This window comes from Felis catus, chromosome B1 (assembly GCF_018350175.1).
Source record: "Felis catus isolate Fca126 chromosome B1, F.catus_Fca126_mat1.0, whole genome shotgun sequence".
Classification (NCBI taxonomy): domain Eukaryota; kingdom Metazoa; phylum Chordata; class Mammalia; order Carnivora; family Felidae; genus Felis; species Felis catus.
Window position 1 is genome coordinate 190,653,595 of NC_058371.1, and position 21,884 is coordinate 190,675,478.

General features: G+C 37.9%; 1 long non-coding RNA gene across 1 annotated transcript in view; it reads right to left on the reverse strand.

The window, feature by feature from the left end:
• Positions 1-1,110: 1,110 nt before the first annotated feature.
• The window catches only part of LOC123385104, a 34,149-nt gene continuing 13,375 nt past the window's right edge, over positions 1,111-21,884 (reverse strand). The window contains exon 3 of the long non-coding RNA XR_006597198.1: positions 1,111-8,065. This is a non-coding gene — a long non-coding RNA (uncharacterized LOC123385104). The remainder of the gene's footprint in view (positions 8,066-21,884) is intronic.

Here is a 21,884-nt window from a genome sequence, read left to right on the forward strand (position 1 = left end):
TCACTTAGAAAATATTAATCGGGAGGTATTTGTAGGATTTTTCTGTAGGAAGTTAAATTTTGGTAAGTGCAGTAGAGAGAAAGAAAACTGAGAAGGAGGATCAGGGATATGGGAGGGGAAACAGGTATTGGCAAGTTTGAATCCGGTAGGTGAGGAAGGTCTCACTGAGAAGGTGAGATGGAGACTTAAGGGGGGGGAGGGGGGAGTGGGGGGAGTTCGCCATGTGGTAATCTGGAAGACGGGGAATTGACACTGAGTCAGAAAAAAAATAGGATATTTGAAAGGCCCTGAGGTAGGAGTGTATCTGGGGTCTCTGAGCACAGCAAGTTCAGAATGTCTGCAGTGGCAAAAGCTGTATGAACCAGGGTGAGTGCAGCAGGATGGCCGAGAGAGAAGCAGGAAGGCAAGGAAGGGAACTGGACGATGACCTGAGGGTTCCGAACACTATTGTAATTACTGTGGATTCCACTAAGGGGTTGAGGGTCATGAGTTTTGAGCTGAGAAGACAATAATACATTTCATCAATTCTAAGGCATAAGTTTCATTTTATTTTCACATTTTAACATCACTGAAATAGAGATATGTTTTGCAGTCAGTGCTGTATTATGTGGTAAGTTTTTTCCAACTTAGTCATATATAAAATGGGATCTTGTAAAAATCTATGTTGACCTAACTTTGAGGACTGCAGTAATGTAATCTGACTTACATATTAATAGCATCATTCTGGTTGCTGTTTTGAGAAAAGACAAAGGATACCAAGGGCAGCCTAAAAAGAAATCTAAATTATTTGGAAATAAAATAACATATTTATACAAATGTCATGGGTCAAATAAATCATACAGGAAATTAGATTCTATTTTAAACTGAATTATAATGAATAAAAACATAAATTTTTGTTCCTTTGATAGAAATATAGAGATTTACATGCTTAGCTTGGAAAGAAAGATTTGTTTACAAATATACAGTATATAATAAAAAAATGCTTAAAATACAAATAAATTCATAGAAATATATTAAAGCGTGTAACACAAAGTATAGTGTTTCTTATAGTGTTTTTACAGAGATTCTCGAGTACATATGTAAATGTTTGTACCTGAATTGTTTGTTAAGATTTATTATACAGTAGAAATTTCTACTACTAGCATGTTTATTTTCTACTTAGAAAAAGGAACAAGAATATTTTTAAAATATACAAAGGCAATGTGTTGTATTTTAACTTCTATTTGTCTTACTTATCTTTGCTTCCTCTTCACAACTGCCTCCACCTTGAGGTTAAATCTGCAAAGTTCATTTTCTGGGAATCAGTTTCCATATGCTCAATATATGTCATAATTCCTAGTGTTAAACTAGCTGAAGAATAACTGGTAGGATCTCTTTCTTCACTTCTGGTTTCGCAACCTCTTATTCTTGATTTCTTGAAAATAAGAAGACCCTCACCCTTAATGTAACTATGGTGAGTTGCTCTAAAGAAGGGAAACCTCTGGTTTGCTTAATAAAAGGACAGTTCAGGGATGTCAGAGAAGCCTTCTTAATCAAAACTTAAAATTTCAGCCCGACCCATCTTAACAAGAAATGAATTTCCAATAAAATTTCACCTTTTACATTTAATATATATTAGCAATATTTTAATATACTTACATTGTTTTTCCCATGTGTCAATTTTTGAATTGGGAATTCCATCCAGAAGAAACTACAAAATATTTACAGGTTTTTGGCCATAAGAAATTTTAATTTCCATTTTTTTCTACATATTTTTTGTTACAGTAATGGCAGATGATGAATCAATAAAAGTCTTTCAAAATAAAAATACATTGGGATAATATATGGGTAAATTGTAATGGAAAAACAATTTCAAAGAGATAAAAAATGATGCCCACTTCCTATAAGACAGTTTCTGCATATATTTAAAATGGATATTTATTATTTAAAATATAAACTTTTCTGCATTTTTAAACTGTTGCAAATAAAAAATAAAGTATAGTATTATTAAAATGCACATGACATTAACATGTATTCTGTATTTACTATATGCTTGCATCTTTACTAAGTAATTTCACAGCTGTCCCATTTCATTGATACAAAAAGACTGCAGGATGGATATAATGCCCAAACAACAGATGAGGAACTTAAGATCCAAAGAGGTTAATTATCATGCCAAGGACCACCGAGCTAGTAAGTTGCCAAGCTTGGCGTTTAACTTAGGTTTCTTGACAACCAACAGAAATGACACAGCTACTTATGTTTTCCTTTTTTTAATTTTTTCTTTGACAATATTAACAATTTAAATAATGCATCAGACATACTTAATAAGCACCATGCATAAGAATTAGAAGTCGTGGTTTCTTGTAATCTAGTCAGCAAGATAGGCTATGCCACAATGCATTCAATCAATCCTTCCTTCTTTCCTTCTTTCCTCCCTTCCCCCTTTTCTTCCTTCTACTTTCTTTCTCTCTTCCCTCAACAAATGATTACTGTTATATTGCTTATCTGACACGTTGCTTAGCACTCAGAGGTCTATGCTCTATCTTAAGCATATAATTTATAGCAAAACTCATAACAAGGAAAACTGTTACAGGAGTTACAAGGGAAGGAATTCTGTAATGTCAGTACTTAAGTATTTCTTGAGTTGAACAACTAAAGTCACTTCTCAATATTACTACTAGTGCTTACAACTTAATTCACAATTATCTCAAGCTCATTAACTAATTACCTTTTAACCACTCACTCATTCTTCACAACAAAGAGAGAAAAAAATCAGCATATGTGCCTGGGAGTCTTGTGGACACAAAACATTAAAGGGAAGTGAATTCTTTAAAAGCTCATAAATAAGAGTGGCAGAGACCCCGTCGGGTCAAACTCATCTGCCACCCTGCCCTCCATGCCCCATACTCTCACTGTCCCCCTATACATTCTTCCCTATAAGCTTTAGTGTGCTTATTTTTTTACATCTCTTTCTCTCTTATTAAATGATAGGTCTTCGAAAAATCCTGAAGTATCTTTAGTGCTTACCGAAGCTATATAGTACTAGGTTCTAAATAACAAGTGCTTCGTCAACGAATAAAGGCATGACCTCTTGACAGTACTATAGCAGTATGGCAAGAAGCAGGTAGGGAGGGGAGAAACCAATCACAGATCAAGTAATATTGTCTTCATACAGAGTTCTGCCAGTCTTTGACGCCATTTCAGGAATGGGAGCAGGTAGTGATGTCTCCTCCTCTTAGATTGCACGAAAACAACTGATACAAGAAGAAAATAAGGAAAAACTTACCTTACCACTGGAAACCAAAGCAGGGTGACATGCACAGAGATTTCTGTTAGACGTAATAATGACCAATATAACTGCTAAAGGATGGAGATGTTTATTTCTCACATGACAGTCTCAGCATGCATATTGCAGGTGTGATATCCAATGGTGTGTGTTTGGAACCCAGGCTTATTCTATCTTCTGCCATCCCTAATGTGTAATTCATATCTCATGCCTAACAGGACTTTTCTAGCTCCTTCCACCATATGCACATTCCACTGAACAGGAAGGAAAAAGAAAAGGACTACATGAGTTAAAAGGCATGAGGTTGCACCTAGGACGTCAATTCCCCTATCCAGACACGTGATCCAGTCACATGATGAAAACCAACTAGGAGGGAGGCTGCTTAGACTGTCTTTAGCTCGTCAGCCATGTAACCAGCCAAAACATCTAATCCTACAGAAGAAAAAGAGGAAGGAAGTTAGTGGGGGGAGAGCTGATAGACTGTGCCAAAGTATAGTTTGAACGAAATCAGATTACTGTAAAAGCGGACAGAAAATCCTTTTGTATGAAGGAATAGCATTGTTTTCTGGAGGAAAAAAAAAAAAAGGAAGAGGTCTAGTAGAGAAGGTAGGATGGATTTGCATAACTCTCAAGGGCCCCCAGTAAAGGTGCTGGCACTTCTGATGCCAGAGGTCACAGAGATCAGAGAGTCATCTGTGGCTGTCAGGGAAAGATAACTATCTAGGAGGGCCCCTGAGAGTTTGGACAAAATGACAAGGAATTACTTCGCCCACTAAAAGTTGTGGCATTAGCTCCCTTTTTAATCCCCACCATCCACCTATTCCTCATTGCTGGCTAAGAGGAGGTAGAATCAGTGAAACCTTTTTCTCTATCCCTTCATTTGGATCTGTAAGAATCAGACAGAAAACCTCACTGACAGGATTCATTTCAACCTATACAGTCTACACAAAGCCAACAGGGCCATCTCTTTGAAAAGATGAGCAAAAAGAAACGTTCAGATATAGAAAAGATACCATGGTTCAAAAGAAAGAGAACAGTCTGTGGAAGATGCAAACACACGTCAGTGGAACAGGTTTGCTGCCAGAAATGATATTTTTGAAAACACCTGAATTTTGTTCTTAACAAGTTAGAGAAGACGTACACAACAAAACAACTAGTACAGGCTGTCCTGAAGAAAGCACGATTTCAGATCAGGAAACAATACTCGGGGATTAAACACATGATTGCTGAATTAACAACTGCAAAGTAGATTGTCACTGAATACAATCAAAAAACAAATTAGTGAAGGAGAGAGCTAGCCTAACAAATGATCCTAGATGCCAGAATAAAAAGAAAAAGTGACAAAAACAGTAACAGCAAAGATTAAAATAAAACATGAAGATGGAAGTGTGCTTAACAGGTGTTTAACATAACAATTTATAATTTGAAAGGTCACCCACGGACCAGAAAAAAAATTAGTGAAAAGAGACACAGTTTCATGTTATACTCCTCATTTTACACAGTCACAGTAATGTGCTCAATTACATTTTTCAAATTCAAAAATAAAGGAGAAAGACACTTGTTTGCATGTACTCAAAATAAGAAGGAAGAGAAAGAAGGCATGGAGGGAGAAAGGAAGGAAAAACTGTCTTTCAACCTCCAATAAATGCAAGTTCAAAAATGTCAAAGACTCTGTAATCTTCTTCACTTGTCTGTAGCACCTAGGAGACCCTGGCATATAGTAGGTGCTCAATAGGTTGAATAAATGAAATTTCTGTGTTTTCAGTCGACAAACTTTTGACCAAAAATTCTACAACAACCCATCTTGCTGTTCTGGTATAAGAAAAACAGAACAACAATCTCATATGTGAATTTAGAGACTACACTTTGCTCTCATATCCTGTGTGAAAAGCACATTAAACGTTTTGTGACAGTTGGCTGAGAAAAGAATGAAAGCCTAGACACAAAGATAGGAGGGAATCCTAGTATTACAAACAAATGGTAATGAGAAATAAAATTACATGTAGCGTAAGCCTGAACAGTTATTGTTAAAGTTTATACACTTAAAGCAAATGAGAAAATACTTCTCACAAAGTATTATAATGTAAATTAAAATAATATATAAATATGTATATACTTACAATGTTCATAACCTTATAATCACATAAGAAAATACACATTTATTACAAGCCTGGAACGTGAGTCTCAGATTACAAAAACAAAAATTGGGGTTTGGGTAGGAAGTAGCAGAATAAAACCACACTGAAGTTTCTGTTTTATTGTAGGGACTTGACGTTGATAATATCACAGAAATGTCGCATCAGATATAATTTTAAAAACAAAATGAATTTACAAAGAAATGGCAAACAGAATTGATGAAATTACAATTTGTCTAAGCCCCAAATCCATGCTGGGTGCTGATTCACCCCCCGTCCTCTCGTGGTTCAGATGCCTGCATTTCTGCTGCTTGCTCGTCAAAAATGAATTTACGGAAACCTTCATGGCGCACCAGGAGTGGAGAAGGTCTCCCACCTACTTTGACATCGTGTCCCTTCACTGGTAGCCATGTGAGGACAGGATTCCTTCTTCTGCCTGGTCTCTTGCTGCCTGCCTCGAAGTGCCACCCTGGCAGGGGACCCACACCCATCTGCCCACCAAGGCCTCTGGCTCACACCCATCACATTCCACCAGCCTGGGGCCATCAACAGCTGCTTTGTATTGTGCTTACGAAGTTCAAGTTGCTGTTAAAGGACCTTCTGGCACTACTTCTCTGTTATGACATTTCAACTCATTTGGACCTGAGATTACCCACATGGAGATTGCTGGCCTGGTCCTCATGGTGTCCAGCCAGCGTTTACAACATAGTTAGGGGAAAAGAACCTCTTCCCAGAGGTACGGGTGGATTATTCCATCAGGAGTAATTACAGGACTACGGAAGCTTCCAGCTCACTAGTTCTAGTTGGTGACCCCTCTCTGGTGTTTAAAAGCACTTACATTTGCATACTGCACACCAGTGTGCAGTGTGGGGGTCCAGGAATTCATAACACTTCACATCTCATAACAAAGCCGCCCTGTGAAGGACTAACTCAGCAGGACCTAGAAATGTATCCATGGTCTCCATCCTGCCTCAAGCTCCGAATTTCTCACTCCCTGAATCACCTCTCACACCAAAGCAAGCACTGAGGAACTGTTGAAAGCCACTGTATTTGCTTTCCTCTGTTTGCTTTTCACACCTTTCCTGCTTTGGGGGAGGTGATCCGGCCGTTCAGATTTAAAAGAGCCGCTTCTGAGCACTAGGCTCCATTGAGGAGTGAAACTAAACAGGAAGGGAGAAGGTTCACAGAATTCTTTATAACCTCTATGTTAAATAATGTCAACAGGATGCTGAGAACAAGATCTGTCGAGGAAATTCCACAACTAAATGATGAAAACTGATGGTACCTGAAAAGAAAGTCCTGGCTGGTGTTTGCTTTGATCTCAGGACCCAGTTACAAAGGAGCTTGGAAGGACAGAGTTTGGAAATAAAGAAGAAAAATTAACATCAAATAATCTAAAGAGTAAGACTATTGATTCAGATCTAGAGCTTACCTTTTGGGAGAAGTGGCCTACGTTAGTTTGTCCCCAGCGTTTAGGATTTATCTTTTAAGTGTTTCTGTAAAGGCACTAACTTCAATCTCAGAACACACCCAAGTTAATGCAGAGATAAGAAGGGCAAAATATCACCTCCCTCCTTTCCGTTCACCTACTCCAGGGGACAAGCTCCCATGTGGGAATGCTTAAACTTGCCCCAGTCTTTCTCAGAGACATCAAAGGATGCTGAATTAGGTTTAATAGTTTACAATTGGAATTTGTCTTTATGAAAACGTCGGGCTGTGTAATTTATGGAAATTAGGCATGCAAGCATCTCCATTGTGCTATGAGGCATTATGATACAGTAGGATTAGGCAGGAAGACAGAGATCTCATGATATATGAAAATACTTTGTGTCTAAACACTGCTCAGAGGCTGGAGAGGGATTTAAAAGCCCTATTGTCCATCACAAGGATGGGGGTGGGGAGGGGAGGAGGACAAGAATAACCTCATAAGAAAGGGGGGGGGGAAGACAAGAATAACCTGGTTTTGCTGTTGTTGTTTTAAATGGAGGAAGGTAGCTCTTCTGTGTATTTGTTTCATATTTTACCCTGAAGACCACACAATATATCGCTTTGTTTTATGCTAAGAGGGATTCTTTTTTATGTGTTGTGTTGCTTTGCCAATAGAAAGGCAGGGTTATAAATGCTTCAGATAACTCTGCCTTGGGATAATTTTCATTTGTTTAAGCTAGAAAGTCTGGCAATCTCTGGAAAATATTGAGAATGAGAAAATCTGGGATTTTCAGAGAAGTTTGGATGATTCCTTTTTCTCTTTAATAAAGTGTTAACTCAGTATGTACTTTGAGAATGGAAAAAACTCATTTTGGTTGAGACGCAGTTGGTCTGCTATGTTAGATTTAAAAGAAATGCATTTCTTAAGTTTCTTAGAAAACACTTCTGTGAAGGTTTTAGAAAAGACAAGTCAGCAACAATAATAATCATAATAAATGGTAATAATGAAAACATCACTGTAGGCATGCCATTTGTTTTTCAAAGATTACCCACATACATTTACTTAGTTGATCAAAGCACCTTCACTTGTCTGGAAATTCAGTTCAATTTACCTTTGCAATATTCGGTCTCAGCCAGTCACAACCAGCCAGGGTAGGAATAGTTTTTAAACAGCAGTGAGCGTCCTGTCAGGAATCCAACGAAATTTAGCAGGTGTTGCTTTGGCTTTCTGGAACTGAAAAGAAATTCCAGAGATATTCACACTTACACTTGCTGAGGGCTCTATAGAACTGTGCTCAAAAATCACAAACTACTTAATGAATGGTTCTCTCTCTATATTTTTTTCAAATCTGCTAATGACATTGTGTACATGTAATGTCTGATTAAAAAGAAGAACTAGGGATTAACTTTGATTATTTGGAAAGACTGTGACTGCATATAAAATAACTTCCTCAATCTGCCTTAAAAAAAAATTGGATGCAAATCACTGAAAAACATGGAACCCAGTGGAAAACTGGATCAGATGTGCCATTTTTATAGCCGTACAAATAAACACATTTCAAATTCTGTTTGTCGGAGGCTCTTGTTTTGGAACAAGAAAAGTAGCCCTTCTTTTGAAATGGGAACCCTGCCATCTAGTGGGTATTTTGGGTATCACGTCTTAGATCATTTTTTGACAGAAATCGGTAAAGTTAAATCGTGAGTCAGAGTTTAGAGTGTAGAGCATTGTGGAACTATTTTATAAGTGGAGAAATTGAAGCAAGAGAGTATAAGAATTCTTCCCAAAGGCTTAAAGTTAACTAATGGTAGTGTTTTAAATAGTACCAAAATAACTGGGCTATAAATACAGTATTTTATTATTCCATAGACATAGCATTAATTATATTTTCTTTTATATAGCATCTTTGCAATTTTTATTGCTGTTTGTTCAATGAATACCTTTTTAATTATTCACAATTAATCTATAAAACAAATTCTACATTATTTTCTAGTTCATTATTCCTTTGCCTGGAGGTCAAATTTCAATCATTTGTGAAAAACACTTTGTTTTTGTTTCATTTTTGGTTTTGGTTTTCCCTGGTGAAAAAAAATAATCCAGAGGCAGGTACTACTATTCTGGCAAATTTTTATACTTCACAGAGTCTTTAGCTTCTCTTTTGAGTTTCCTAAATAACCGTTGGCTTCTTCTTTAAAAAATTATAGTACTATGTGTTAAAAATAAGTTGTATAAGTCTTCTATTTAGAAGAAAACTTTAAAAAATTGGTGAAAGAATAATTACTTTACTAGGGAATGACACAACTGGAAAAAATAATTGTTCTATCACATTAAAATATTATCTTCAAGTAGTAAGAATTCTCATTTACTTGTTTACCCAACAAATGCATTCTGGGTCCCTACTAGATGTCAAGCATGGGGATGCTACAATAAATAACACACTCCCTCTCTTCAAGAGTTTTGTGTACCAGCATAGGCAAACATACAGCTAACTAATCATCTATGCTGTGGACACTCTGACAGAAGCGTGTATAGAAAGTGCAGCAAAAACTAGTTAGCTCTGTAGTAATGCAGGTCCTAGAAGTATTCACATAGGAAGAGAAGCTGTTCATCCACACAGAAGGATCAGCAGAAGTTTTCCAACTAGATGATTAGGAGGAGGGTATTCTTTTTTTTTTTTTTCAATATATGGAATTTATTGTCAAACTGGTTTCCATACAACACCCAGTGCTCATCTCAAAAGGTGCCCTCCTCAATACCCATCACCCACCCTCCCCTCCTTCCAACCCATCAACCCTCAGTTTGTTCTGTTTTTAAGAGTCTCTTATGCTTTGGCTCTCTCCCACTCTAACCTCTTTTTTTTTTTCCGTCCCCTCCCCCATGGTCTTCTGTTAAGTTTCTCAGGATCCACGTAAGAGTGAAAACATATGGTATCTGTCTTTCTCTGTATGGCTTATTTCACTTAGCATCACACTCTCCAGTTCCATCCACGTTGCTACAAAAGGCCATATTTCATTTTTTCTCATTGCCACATAGTATTCCATTGTGTATATAAACCACAATTTCTTTATCCATTCATCAGTTGATGGACATTTAGGCTCTTTCCATAATTTGGCTATTGTTGAGAGTGCTGCTATGAACATTGGGGTACAAGTGCCCCTATGCATCAGTACTCCTGTATCCCTTGGATAAATTCCTAGCAATGCTATTGCTGGGTCATAGGGTAGGTCTATTTTTAATTTTCTGAGGAACCTCCACACTGCTTTCCAGAGCGGCTGCACCAATTTGCATTCCCACCAACAGTACAAGAGGGTTCCCGTTTCTCCACATCCTCTCCAGCATCTATAGTCTCCTGATTTGTTCATTTTGGCCACTCTGACTGGCGTGAGGTGATACCTGAGTGTGGTTGCACCAACAGTGCAAGAGGGTTCCCGTTTCTCCACATCAGGAGGAGGGTATTCTGGGGAGGAGGAATAATGTGGATGAAGGTCAGGATTATAAAGTATCTCAATGTGATCAGGAAGAGGATAAGCTCAAGATGATCAAAGCATATGTTTAGAGGTGGTGTGAAATTAATTAAATAAGGAGGCCATTGCACTTATGTGGATGTAATGCCCTGGCAGCCTTTGTAAGCAAACCAGAAGCTAAGCTGGTAAATGCTTCAAGGCTATGAAGTCAAAACACTAGGGACAACCAATCACAGTCAAGTAGGCATTAAGCTATGGCCACACAATAATGTCCTTACTTTGCCTGCCTTTCTCTTGGAAAGTCTCTCCCCAGCTTCTGTTGGTAGAAAGCTGCTAACCACTTCTGGTGGGGTGCTGCCTGATTCCGAATAGATTCTCAGTTCATCTTTTAACAATGAACACAAGATGCAAGTATGGAGTGGGCAGGGCAGTGGCCTGCCAAATTTTTAGGCAGCCTTGTTCCTGCTGGGGCAGCACATGGACAAAGATGAATTCAAATGCCCTTTTGATCACCAACCATCTAAAAGGTGTTGACCTTTCCAGGCCCAGAATTTCTAGGGGAAGTGGGTAGACTTTAAGTAAAGCAAACTACCCTCCATAATGTGGGTGGACCTGGTTCAATCAGTCTTCAAGGTCTTAAGAGAAAAGATTGAGGTTCCCCAAGAAAGAATTCTGTCTCCAGAACTATAGCTGCAACATCAACTCTCCTCCAGCCTTCTAGACTGCCCTGCGTATTTCAGATTTGACAGCACCCAAAATTGCATGTGCCAATTCCTTAAAATAAATATTTTATTAATAATATAATATAAATATATAAATAACATCTCTGTATCACTATCAATGTAGATATAGATACAGATACATTCTATTTCTTTAGGTTGTACTAACTGACTCATATATCAGGAGTCAATAAGGCAAATAACCGTCAACATTGCTACGCTTTCAAACATCCCTTCCCAGGACTCTCTGGGTCATCTGCTTCTACTTCACCCCAATTTCCTTTGTGTGCTCTGCGCAGTTGATTTTCTTCCATGCAGGGCCTCATTGCTCCATTTTGATTTAATGATGGTACCAGAATTCCTCTAGTTTGGTTTTTGAAGACCCTCCAGACTCTTGTGCGCGTGTTCTCGTTCTCCTACTTTTCCTCCAAAAGGTAGTATTCTCTTGACCTATTAGTAGCCCCACAAGACACATCCATAGGACCGAAGTATTCCATCTCTAGAATGTAAAAATATCTTCCACACAAACTTCCAGTAAGGATTAAGTGATACATTATGTGAAAATTACATGTGAGGAGCAAAAGTCATGGGGACTGCATATTTTACTGTCATTATGAGGCTTTTGACGATGAGGACAGGAAGCCGGGCAAAATGGCTACAGGTTTCGGGAACTGAAATTTGTCAGTCTCCATTCTTCCCTGATAAGGATTCTGGCAACTGTCTTCAGAGCTCCTTCACCCTTTGTGTATCCTCCCTCTAAATGGTAACAGAAACTTTTCATGATGTGGTGATTGCTTATCCCAAAACAGTACAGCACTTGAGATCTATCCAACTACAGGCAAGGATATACATATCATCTGAACATAAATAGCTGCAGTATTGCAACAACTGCCACCAATCACTCACTAAAATGCTGGTCTCATCAGTCCTTCTCTAAACATAAATTTGACATGGCTTTTGAAAGTCTATGAGAAAAAGTCAAAACCTTTACCTGGACATTCAGGTCATGCTCAATCTGGTCTCAATCTATCTTTCCATCCCACTTCCCTTGAGTCATCTACACAAATTCTATTCTATCCAATTTGATCCATTCAGCTATGTTAACATACTTTCCTTGCTAGATGCTTTTAATCAAGCAATGGGGAAACTTCTCCATTGCATGCTAGTTGACCATATTTTTTCTATTCTTCAAAAGACATTATTATTCAAAGTCCCTTTTATTCTGTGAAGCCACAAAAGAATCCTCAAACACAGTAATCTCTGGAATCCTACAGTAGTTACTCTAACTCTTCTGTTACTCACATCTTAGTTGTCCAGAAACCAAATTTATTCTGAGAATTTATTATGTGGCAGAACTATGCAAAGTTCTGGGACATAGACATTCAGAGGTTATAAAACCCTTTCACTATTAAGTGAGGGAGGAGGTGCATATTTAACTATGATACTTCTTTTGGAGATAAAAATCAAGACAACTTTTGTAGAGAATGAATGTCATTCAGCCAAAACAGAAAACCCAGATGTCCTTCAATGGGTAAAGGTTAAGCAAACTATGGAATACTACTCAGTAATAAAAAGGAACAAAGTATTGATCCACACACAACTTAGACCTCAAGGGAATTATACTGATTGAAAAAAGAAAAACCTAAGAGGTTATATACTACATAATTCCATTTATATAGCATTCTTGAAATGACAGAATTATGGAGAAGAAAAGACTAGTGGCCACTAGGAATTGGGGTGGCCTCGGAATAAACTCTTTAAGGTAGATGGTCAGAGAACTCCAGGAGGGACACAGACATAAAATATAAAAGCTATAAACTTCCTTATATATTTGACAACTATAATTTTCTTTTTTTTTATTTTTAATGTTTATTTTTAAGAGAGAGCCAGAGCACAGTGGGGGAAGGGACAGAGAGATAGAGACACAGAATCTGAAGCAGGCTTCAGGCTCTGAGCTGTCAGCACAGGGCCCAATGCGGGGCTCGAACCCAGGAACTGGGAGATCGTGACCTGAGCCGAAGTCAGATGCTCAACCGACTGAGCCACCCAGGTGCCCTGACTACTATAATTTTCTTAGAAAATGTGCAGATGAATTGGTAATAGGTACACAGAAAACTCACCACTTAAAAATAAAGGCAATGATGAGCTCCAGGAAAATTAAAAGTTACACAAAAAATGAAATCTATCATATGTAATTTAGCCCATCTGTAAATAATATTTACACAATCATAATACCATAGACACTGAATACTGAGTACTTAACCAATATTTGCTTTAATTATATTGGGTGAGGAAGGGAAAAGAAGTGTTTGAGGAAATGGTAAGGAGAAAGAAAAGAGATTTAAGAAACTAAATGTTTGGAAAACAGTATGGAGATTCCTCAAAAAATTAAAAATAGAACTATCCTACAACCCAGCAATTGCACTACTAGTTGTTTATCCAAAGGATATAAAAATGTTGATTTGAAGGGGCATATGCACCCCAATGTTTATAGCAGCACTATCAACAATAGCTAAATTATGGAAAGAGCCCAAATGTCCATCAACTGATGAATGGATATAGAAACTGTCGTATATATACTTATATATGTATGTTGCCATCTGCAACAACATGGATGGAACTAGAGCATGTTATGCTAAGTGAAATAAGTCAATCAGAGAAAGACAAATATCATATGATTTCACTTATATGTGGAATTTAAGAAACAAAACAGATGAGCATAGGGGAAGGGAAGGAAAAATAAGCTAAAATCAGAGAGGTGACAAACCGTAAGAAACTCTTAAATACAGAGAAAAAACTGAGGGTTGCTGGAGGGGAGTTGGGTTGGGGGATGGGCTAAATGAGTGATGAGCTTTAAGGAGGGCACTTGTCAGGATGAGCACCGGGTGTTGTATGTATGTGATGAATCACTGGGTTCTACTCATGAAATCAATACTACACTGTATGTTAACTAACTTGAATTCAAATAAATTAAAAAAAAAACTAAATGTTCGTTTTTCATAGTAGAAGGACAATACATGATGTCCAATCCTGAACAGTTAGCAATGTTAACAATATACACATGTTATTAGATGATAGGGTGTAAAATACTATTAGAAACAATAAAACTTTTGAAAGTTACTCCCTCTAAGAAGAAGAAGGCCAGGTTCATTTTTGGTTTTAAATTTTAATAATATTTTAATCATAAAGCCATCAGATTTACTGAAATTTAAAAATTCTGAAAAGATATTACTATATAAATAACTTAAGTTCACAACTTTAAAACCAGTAATACGAATTCTACAGCCTAAACAAAAGCAATAACCAGCGATGGAGACAAACACAAATGTAGGAAGATGCTTCTCAGAGTTAATAATAATAAAAAAAAATTGGAAACAATCTAAATGTACATAAAAAAAGGATTAAATACTTGGGGGCACATCCATAACTTTGAGAAGCATAAAACCTGGGACGCCTGGGTGGCGCAGTCGGTTAAGCGTCCGACTTCAGCCAGGTCACGATCTCGCGGTCCGTGGGTTCGAGCCCCGCGTCAGTCTCTGGGCTGATGGCTCAGAGCCTGGAGCCTGTTTCCGATTCTGTGTCTCCCTCTCTCTCTGCCCCTCCCCCGTTCATGCTCGGTCTCTCTCTGTCCCAAAAATAAATAAACGTTGAAAAAAAAATTAAAAAAAAAAAAGAAAAGCATAAAACCAGTTAAATGTTCTCAAACTTATTAATAGCTTAGAAAATTCACAAATTTTGTTAATGCTGTGGGGTAAAAAGCAAGGTAGAAGTGACATCGACCCAGTATGACATAATTATATATCAAGGAAATAGCTAACATGTTAATAGCTGCCAGGTTGGTATGCTGATTTTTTTCCATATTCTTTTCTGGATTTTGCAAATTTTTCAAATTTCTAAATGTCTTCCTTTTACAATCTGAAAAACAACAATTTGGTCTTCAATTACCAGTCAATTGTCCTTGATAAGTTTGGAATGCAGGATTTGAACTCAGAATGGTTTGATTGGGTTCTGCTTTCACTAGTATATGAACACAAATAGTTTCTCACTCTTATGCCTACAGCATGGACAGCCCAGAAGATGCTCAGAGATTACTTAGTCCAATCCAGAAGTCCTTCCAGGCACAGACCCTTTAGAACACATGTCATTAAAGGTCACAGCCCCAGAATCATAATCCTTTGTGTAAACACACCTATGCCATGTCCAGCATTGCCTCATAATAAAGGGACCGTTATATTCTACACTATAGAGCTGAAGGCTCTGTTTCGTATTCTCTTTTCAATATTTTCCAAATTAGGCTTACTCATTTGTGGTGAAGCTCAGAGCAGCTTCTGATCAGACTGCCTAACGGCCACAGGAAATTGTTTGGGCAGTATGTTAATTTGCTGATCATGTATAACATCAGTTGTGTGTGATAGAGCAAGACAAGTTTGGATACTAAAAAGCTCCAGGAAAAATATAATCAGAAAGAACTGACAGCACACTTGACCTACTCTACAACAAAGCAATTAACATCAAGTTTGCTGAGAGGTATTCATGGGGCCCAACTGGGGAAAAAGAATATGATCTCTTTTCAGAACTTAAGTCAGGTACCATGACACCTCTCTAAATCTCTGAGTCAGAATTGTGCTTTGATTGACTTAGCTAAAGTGCATATGCTTGGTAATTATGCTGGTTGGCAGAGGAAGGCAGATATGATAATGATATCCATTCAAGAGTAAAGATAATGCCATATCTACTGATTTACTTCAAATGTGAGTGGGTGAAAATGGTTGAACTTTCTGCCCCTTTACCCACACAACGCAACTAACTGTATACATGTTTCATGTTCCATGTACTAAGATTTTTTAAAGTTTCTTCTTTTTGTCAATATAGATGAATCTGAATTTGCATATCCAACACTAAACCTCTGTTCTCTTTATCAGTCCCCATCAGCAGCCCAACAACACTGAGGAATTGATGGGCATAAAAGATACATTCTTATGACGGTTTGATTTTCTATAAATTGGGACAAGTTTTCTTCCTACTCAAATTATGCCAGGGCTACACCCCACAGGATAAAAATGCTCATTCCCAAATCTTCATAAAAACAAAATATTAAGCAAATATTTAACACACCTATATGCACTAAACATTGTCAGTTTAATAGTTATCATTAATATGTCTTGTAGATTCAAACCTCAGATCTACCACTTATTCAATTGTGAAAAAGCAGGTAATTAAAAACCCCTCTAAGTAGGACAATGTAACATGTCATGCAAAGGCAGACTTTTTCACATTTAAAGAACCACTGTTGTCTGCTGAGACAGCAGGTGTAAGTTAGGACTGTCCAGACAAACCAGGGCATAATGGTGTCCCAACCTCTAAGATTTCTTCTCTTTCCATAAATTAGCCTAACACCCCTAAAAGTGATAGGAGAGCTGTAGGAGATGACAGGTGTATAAAGTGTTCGCAGTCCTAGTGTTTGGCATGTAGAGTCTCTCAATGACTAGTAGCCTCTCTTCATCCTTCAATTTTTCCTCAGCCCACATCAAAGTGTTTACAGGTAAACAAAGACAACATGTGAGATAAAATCCATTTCATAAGTTTGTTCTACAGGTTTTTTTGCAGTCTCATCCCAACCTGCTTTTCCAGATTTATTTCTCATCATATCCGACCAATTTCCCAAACACGCATAACCACACTTACACACATATTCACATACCTTCTATGTTCTATATCATCAGTATGATCTGATTTACTGGATTTCTCACTTTTTTAGAACAACAGAAGCCTTTTGAATCCTGTCTGTACAACACTTGCTCTGCCTTGAATTCTCTATCTCCTCCCCTTTTCTTAAATCTGGGAATCTCTTTTTTAATTGCAACAACTAGCTGAAATCTAACTTTCTCTCTGAAATCTATGTATCACTAATCACTTTCTGTTTAACAAACTGCCCCCAAACTTCGGTGCCATTGGACTCATAATTTGTGGATCAGCAGTTTAGGTGGGGCTAAACTGGATGATTGGATTACTTTGTCTACAGTTGGCTGCTAGGCCATGTCACCTCTCATGTGAGGGGTTGATGACCTGTTTTAGGGAATAAGGGGGGATGGAGGTCGGAGTGATCCTGCTGCTTCTTCCATTTTCTCAAACTGCTTCAGCTTGAAATATTCAACATGTCAAGGTGTCATATTTTGGGACACCATGTCCAGAGCTCCATCAAAACCAAGTGGATATAGGAAAGGCTACTCAGAACCTAAGTCAAAAGCTGACACAACATGACTTCTGCCAACTTCTTTTGACCAAAGCAAGTTACAAGACCAATCCAAAATCAAGAGGTGAGCAAACAGATTCTACCCATTGCTGGGTGGAGCTACAAAGTCACCTCACAAAGGATGTGGATGACAATGAGTGAGAAGTTAGAGCCATTTATGTAACCAATCTGTTAAATCCACCCTTACTGTTCTAGAATGAGTTAGTGGACTTATTCTATGTTCTTCCCTAGAATTTGCCCCCATACCCTGTCTTCCATATTTTTTAACCAGCTATGTGCTTCTAAGAACGCATAACCTTTCTTTGTTTAGCTTGGCATTAATGCATGAAGTTGTATTATAGATATATAATAGCTGTTAAATTAATTAACTATAATCATATATAAAGTACCTATATATTATTGAGTGTGAATGATTAAACAGTGATTAAAACCCATGGGGGAGGGGAAGAAAAAAAAAGAGGTTAGAGTGGGAGAGAGCCAAAGCATAAGAGACTCTTAAAAACTGAGAACAAACTGAGGGTTGATGGGGGGTGGGAGGGAGGGGAGGGTGGGTGATGGGTATTGACGAGGGCACCTTTTGGGATGAGCACTGGGTGTTGTATGGAAACCAATTTGACAATAAATCTCATTTATTGAAAAAAAAACAGTGATTAAGTTGTTGCAAATAGAACTAAAAGAGATAGACACTTTTTTTCTAACTTTGTTTTATCTGTTCATTTATTTTGAGAGACAGAAAGAGCATCAGTAGGGGAGGGACAGAAAGAGAGGGAGAGAGAGAGAATCCCAAGCAGGCTCTGCACTGACAGTGCAATGCAGGGCTAGATCTCACCATCTGTGAGATCATGACCTGAATGGAGCTCAAAAGTCGTTTAACCCACTGAGCCACCCAGGTGCCCAGAGATAGATACTTAATTGCAATACATAATGCAAATCACAACATTAACAGGTCTACCCAATGGTGGAAATTCATTTTCAGCTTAAACTCTATTCAAAAATGTTATCACTAGGGGTGCCTGGGTGGCTCAGTCAGTTAAGTGTCTGACTTCGTCTCAAGTCATGATCTCACAGTTTGTGGGTTTCAAGCACCACATTGGGCTCTGTACTGACAGCTCAGAGCCTGGAGCCCACTTTGGATTCTGTGTCTCTGTCTCTCTCTGTCTCTCAAAATAAATAAACATTAAAAAAAATTTTAAGTGCTATCACTGTATAACAATACTAATAAAAATAGCCTTAGTTGATCCCTGTGAAATTCTTAATATTCAACCACTTGACCTACAAAAAATGGCAATTTTATGGTTCAACCTAATAACAATGAAGTGGTAACATTCATTTCCAATTGTCAGTGAGCCTGAGAAAGCAAAACCAGTGTTTATTTCAGGCTGCAGAACTGAAAGGCTGAGCAAAATGAGCAGATATGTCATAGAACTTCACTGTAGGGAGTAAACCCTCTTAAGGTTAAGTTGATAAAGATGTATTATGGACAATAATCCCAGATATATATTAAGAATACTTACCATTCACAGATAATATCCTAATATCTTTTACAGACCAATAGCAACCAATAGCAAGGTGAAGTTACAGGCAAATGATTATTGTGACAACGTGGGACCATGGGGGTGCAACACATCTTAGAGAGTCAGGCCTCAACAAAGCATTCATCTGCTGAGAACCGTGCGCTGTGCTGTACGAGTGAACAAAACGCACTAAGAGAGTCATAGTCTCAAGGATTAATTCTGCAAAGAGAAGTTCATGTTCATGACACCTAAAAATAGGCAGGAAATTGAATCAAAGATATAGGTACAGACAGCACATTATAACAATTCCGATTATGGGGAAATCTTCCCAGAGAAAGAGATGTGTACTCACAATCTTTAAAGATGAGTAGGATTTAAGAAGGTAGGCCAGTGAGAGTTGAAGCATGGCTTAGTGTACTATGACTTCAGCAGGGATTATATTCTTGGAGTGACTGGTCATGTTCCTTCAATCTTCTGAATAACAGTAACTAATATGCTGTATTTACTGCTTACTACGTGCTAGTCAATTTGCTATGTGCTCTGTGAGCTTTATCTTAATTCTTCCCAAAACTCCAGAAGGTAAATAGTATTATCTCCATTTAATAGAACCTTAGAGCAAACTGATTCTTAGAATCCTTGAATAATTTGCTCAAAGTCGCACACATAGTGAGAAATTGGCAAAAAATCAAGATTTTCTTAGCTTTTATCATGTTAACTTTTTTTAAGTCTATTTCTGGCCAATTACTTTCTAGTAATAAAAATTTTTGGTTTTGGTTTTAAATTTGTGTTTTATTTCCCCAGGTAAAGACACTGACTTATCTTTGCACTTTGAACAATTCAAAGACAGCATTTTATGCAATGTAGTTTGATACATATTGTTGGGTAAATCGGGCTCTACAACAAGGATTGGCAAACTATAGCCCACAAGCCCCAGCCAGCCTGTGGCCTGCTTTTGTGAGTAGTTTTATTGGCTCACAGCCACACCCACTCATTACCTATTGTTATGGCTGTTTTCATACAACAGAACTGATCCCTTTCGACAGAGACCATATGGCCCAAAATATTTACTATTTGTCCCTTTACAGACAGTTTGTGGAATCCTATTCTAAAGGAAAGGAAAGTAAGGAAATACATTTAAACCCCCAGCAAAATTTAATCTTTATATTATTAGAAAACTTTCAAGAATGAGAAATTCCAGTGTCTAATGTGGATATGTTATGTCTACTAACCACAAATATTTCTTAATCCATTCTTTTAGTATCATAATTATTTTCATTGGTAGAAACATTATATGTTTTATTTTCTTTATTTTTATTATATATTATTTTTCATGGGAGGTACTTTATGGGCTTTATTTCATTTAATCCTCATGAGACTCAGTGGGTAGGGATTATCATCCCCATTTTACTAATAAGGGAAGTACAAGGTAAAGCTATTTGTCACCGGCCCCTTGGAGGAACTGGAATTTGAACACAGCCAACCCTGGATTCTATCTTCCTGCTGTAGTTTCAATCCATTCTCATGTGGCAAAAATATCCTGATTAATTGCTTATGAACATATAGTGCCCTTTATTTTAAAATATCAGCAATCATTTCTCACCGTTATCATATAAATGGGAATATCCCATTAACACTTGACAAATGTCAAGCCCTAAAGAGGTCAGGTGACTGGTGCTCCCAGCCATGCAGTGATTTACAGGAGGAGACAGGAAGAAGCAGCAAGCCTGCAATTGAGGGCATTATTTCTCCGTGTTGCCGCAAAGTTTGTGACCTTACGGTCGTAGAATCTTAGTATTCGACAGTTACTTAAAGATCATTTGATCCAACCCCCTATCTGAGGCTTGAATTTGCCCTTAATGTCTCAAGAGACTTGGCAATTGGGTTCACACTGATGATGCAGTTAGTCAGGTCCAGATACTGTCGTGGACATTTAATGTGCTTCACCCCATTTAATCTTCACAGCACCTCTGGGAGACAGGTATTAATTTCATAAGATAAGGAAACTCAGACTCAGTAAGATCAAGTCATTTGCCCAAGGTCACACAACTGGTAAGTAGTTAAATTAAGATTGAGAGGCACACTATCCAACACTAAAACCTCTGTTCTCTTTATCAGTCCCCATCAGCAGCCCAACAACACTGAGGAATTGATGGGCCTCCCAGAAAGACTCTTTGCAAACTCTGAAAGACAGTGAAATCTAAGGGGTGCCTATTGTTAACACTTTCGTGGCAGGTGACAGTGAATACATTTTCTACTAAAGGAGAAGGACACTTGGGAAGTACTAATAACATAGAAGTCGAAAAAGAACTTAAAATCTCTCAGCTACCAATTTATTACAAATAAGTGTAATATGTCTCTCTGGCCAGATATTTAACAGAAAACCAAGTCCATCCATGACAATGGGCAAAACCAGCCAGCCCCACTTTAGCTCCTTTGTAGTTTGGACAGGACACTAATACTTTCGGGTCTTTGCTGGTTACCACCACCCTAGTACTCTATATACCCTCATACACCCTCATGTGGGTAGTGAAATGTCACTGGACACACACTATATTTTTGGAACAGCTTTGTTGCTATACGTTAAGCACATCTTCAATGAGACCCGCCACACTCAACACACACACACACACACACACACACACACACACAGTCCTGTCTCTATTACTCCAGTACAATTCTTTCCACATGATGGTCCCTGTGCAACATGGAATGACCATCATCTAAAGCCTTGCAACATGGTGAGTTTAAGGAAGTGAATAAGTGAGCAAGTGTAAAAGAAAGAAAGAGGCTAGGCAAATAAATGAATGAGTAACTATTGACAATTACTACATGCTTAGTTTAAACAGGCATTATGTGAAGTGCTGCACATTCATTTATTCCATGCAACATCTCTGTGGGATTACAGTTTAATTGTTCTCAGTTTCAGAAGAGAAAAGTGAGCCTTAGGACTAACTTGTATAAGTTTACAATGAGCCAAGGATTGGATCCTGCAAGCCCTTTTAATAAAGAAATCACAAACATACACACGCACACCCATATATTAAAAAGCACATACAAATGCAGAGGGAAGGCTCCCAGGGTACCGGACAGAGTCAGTATCTCCTG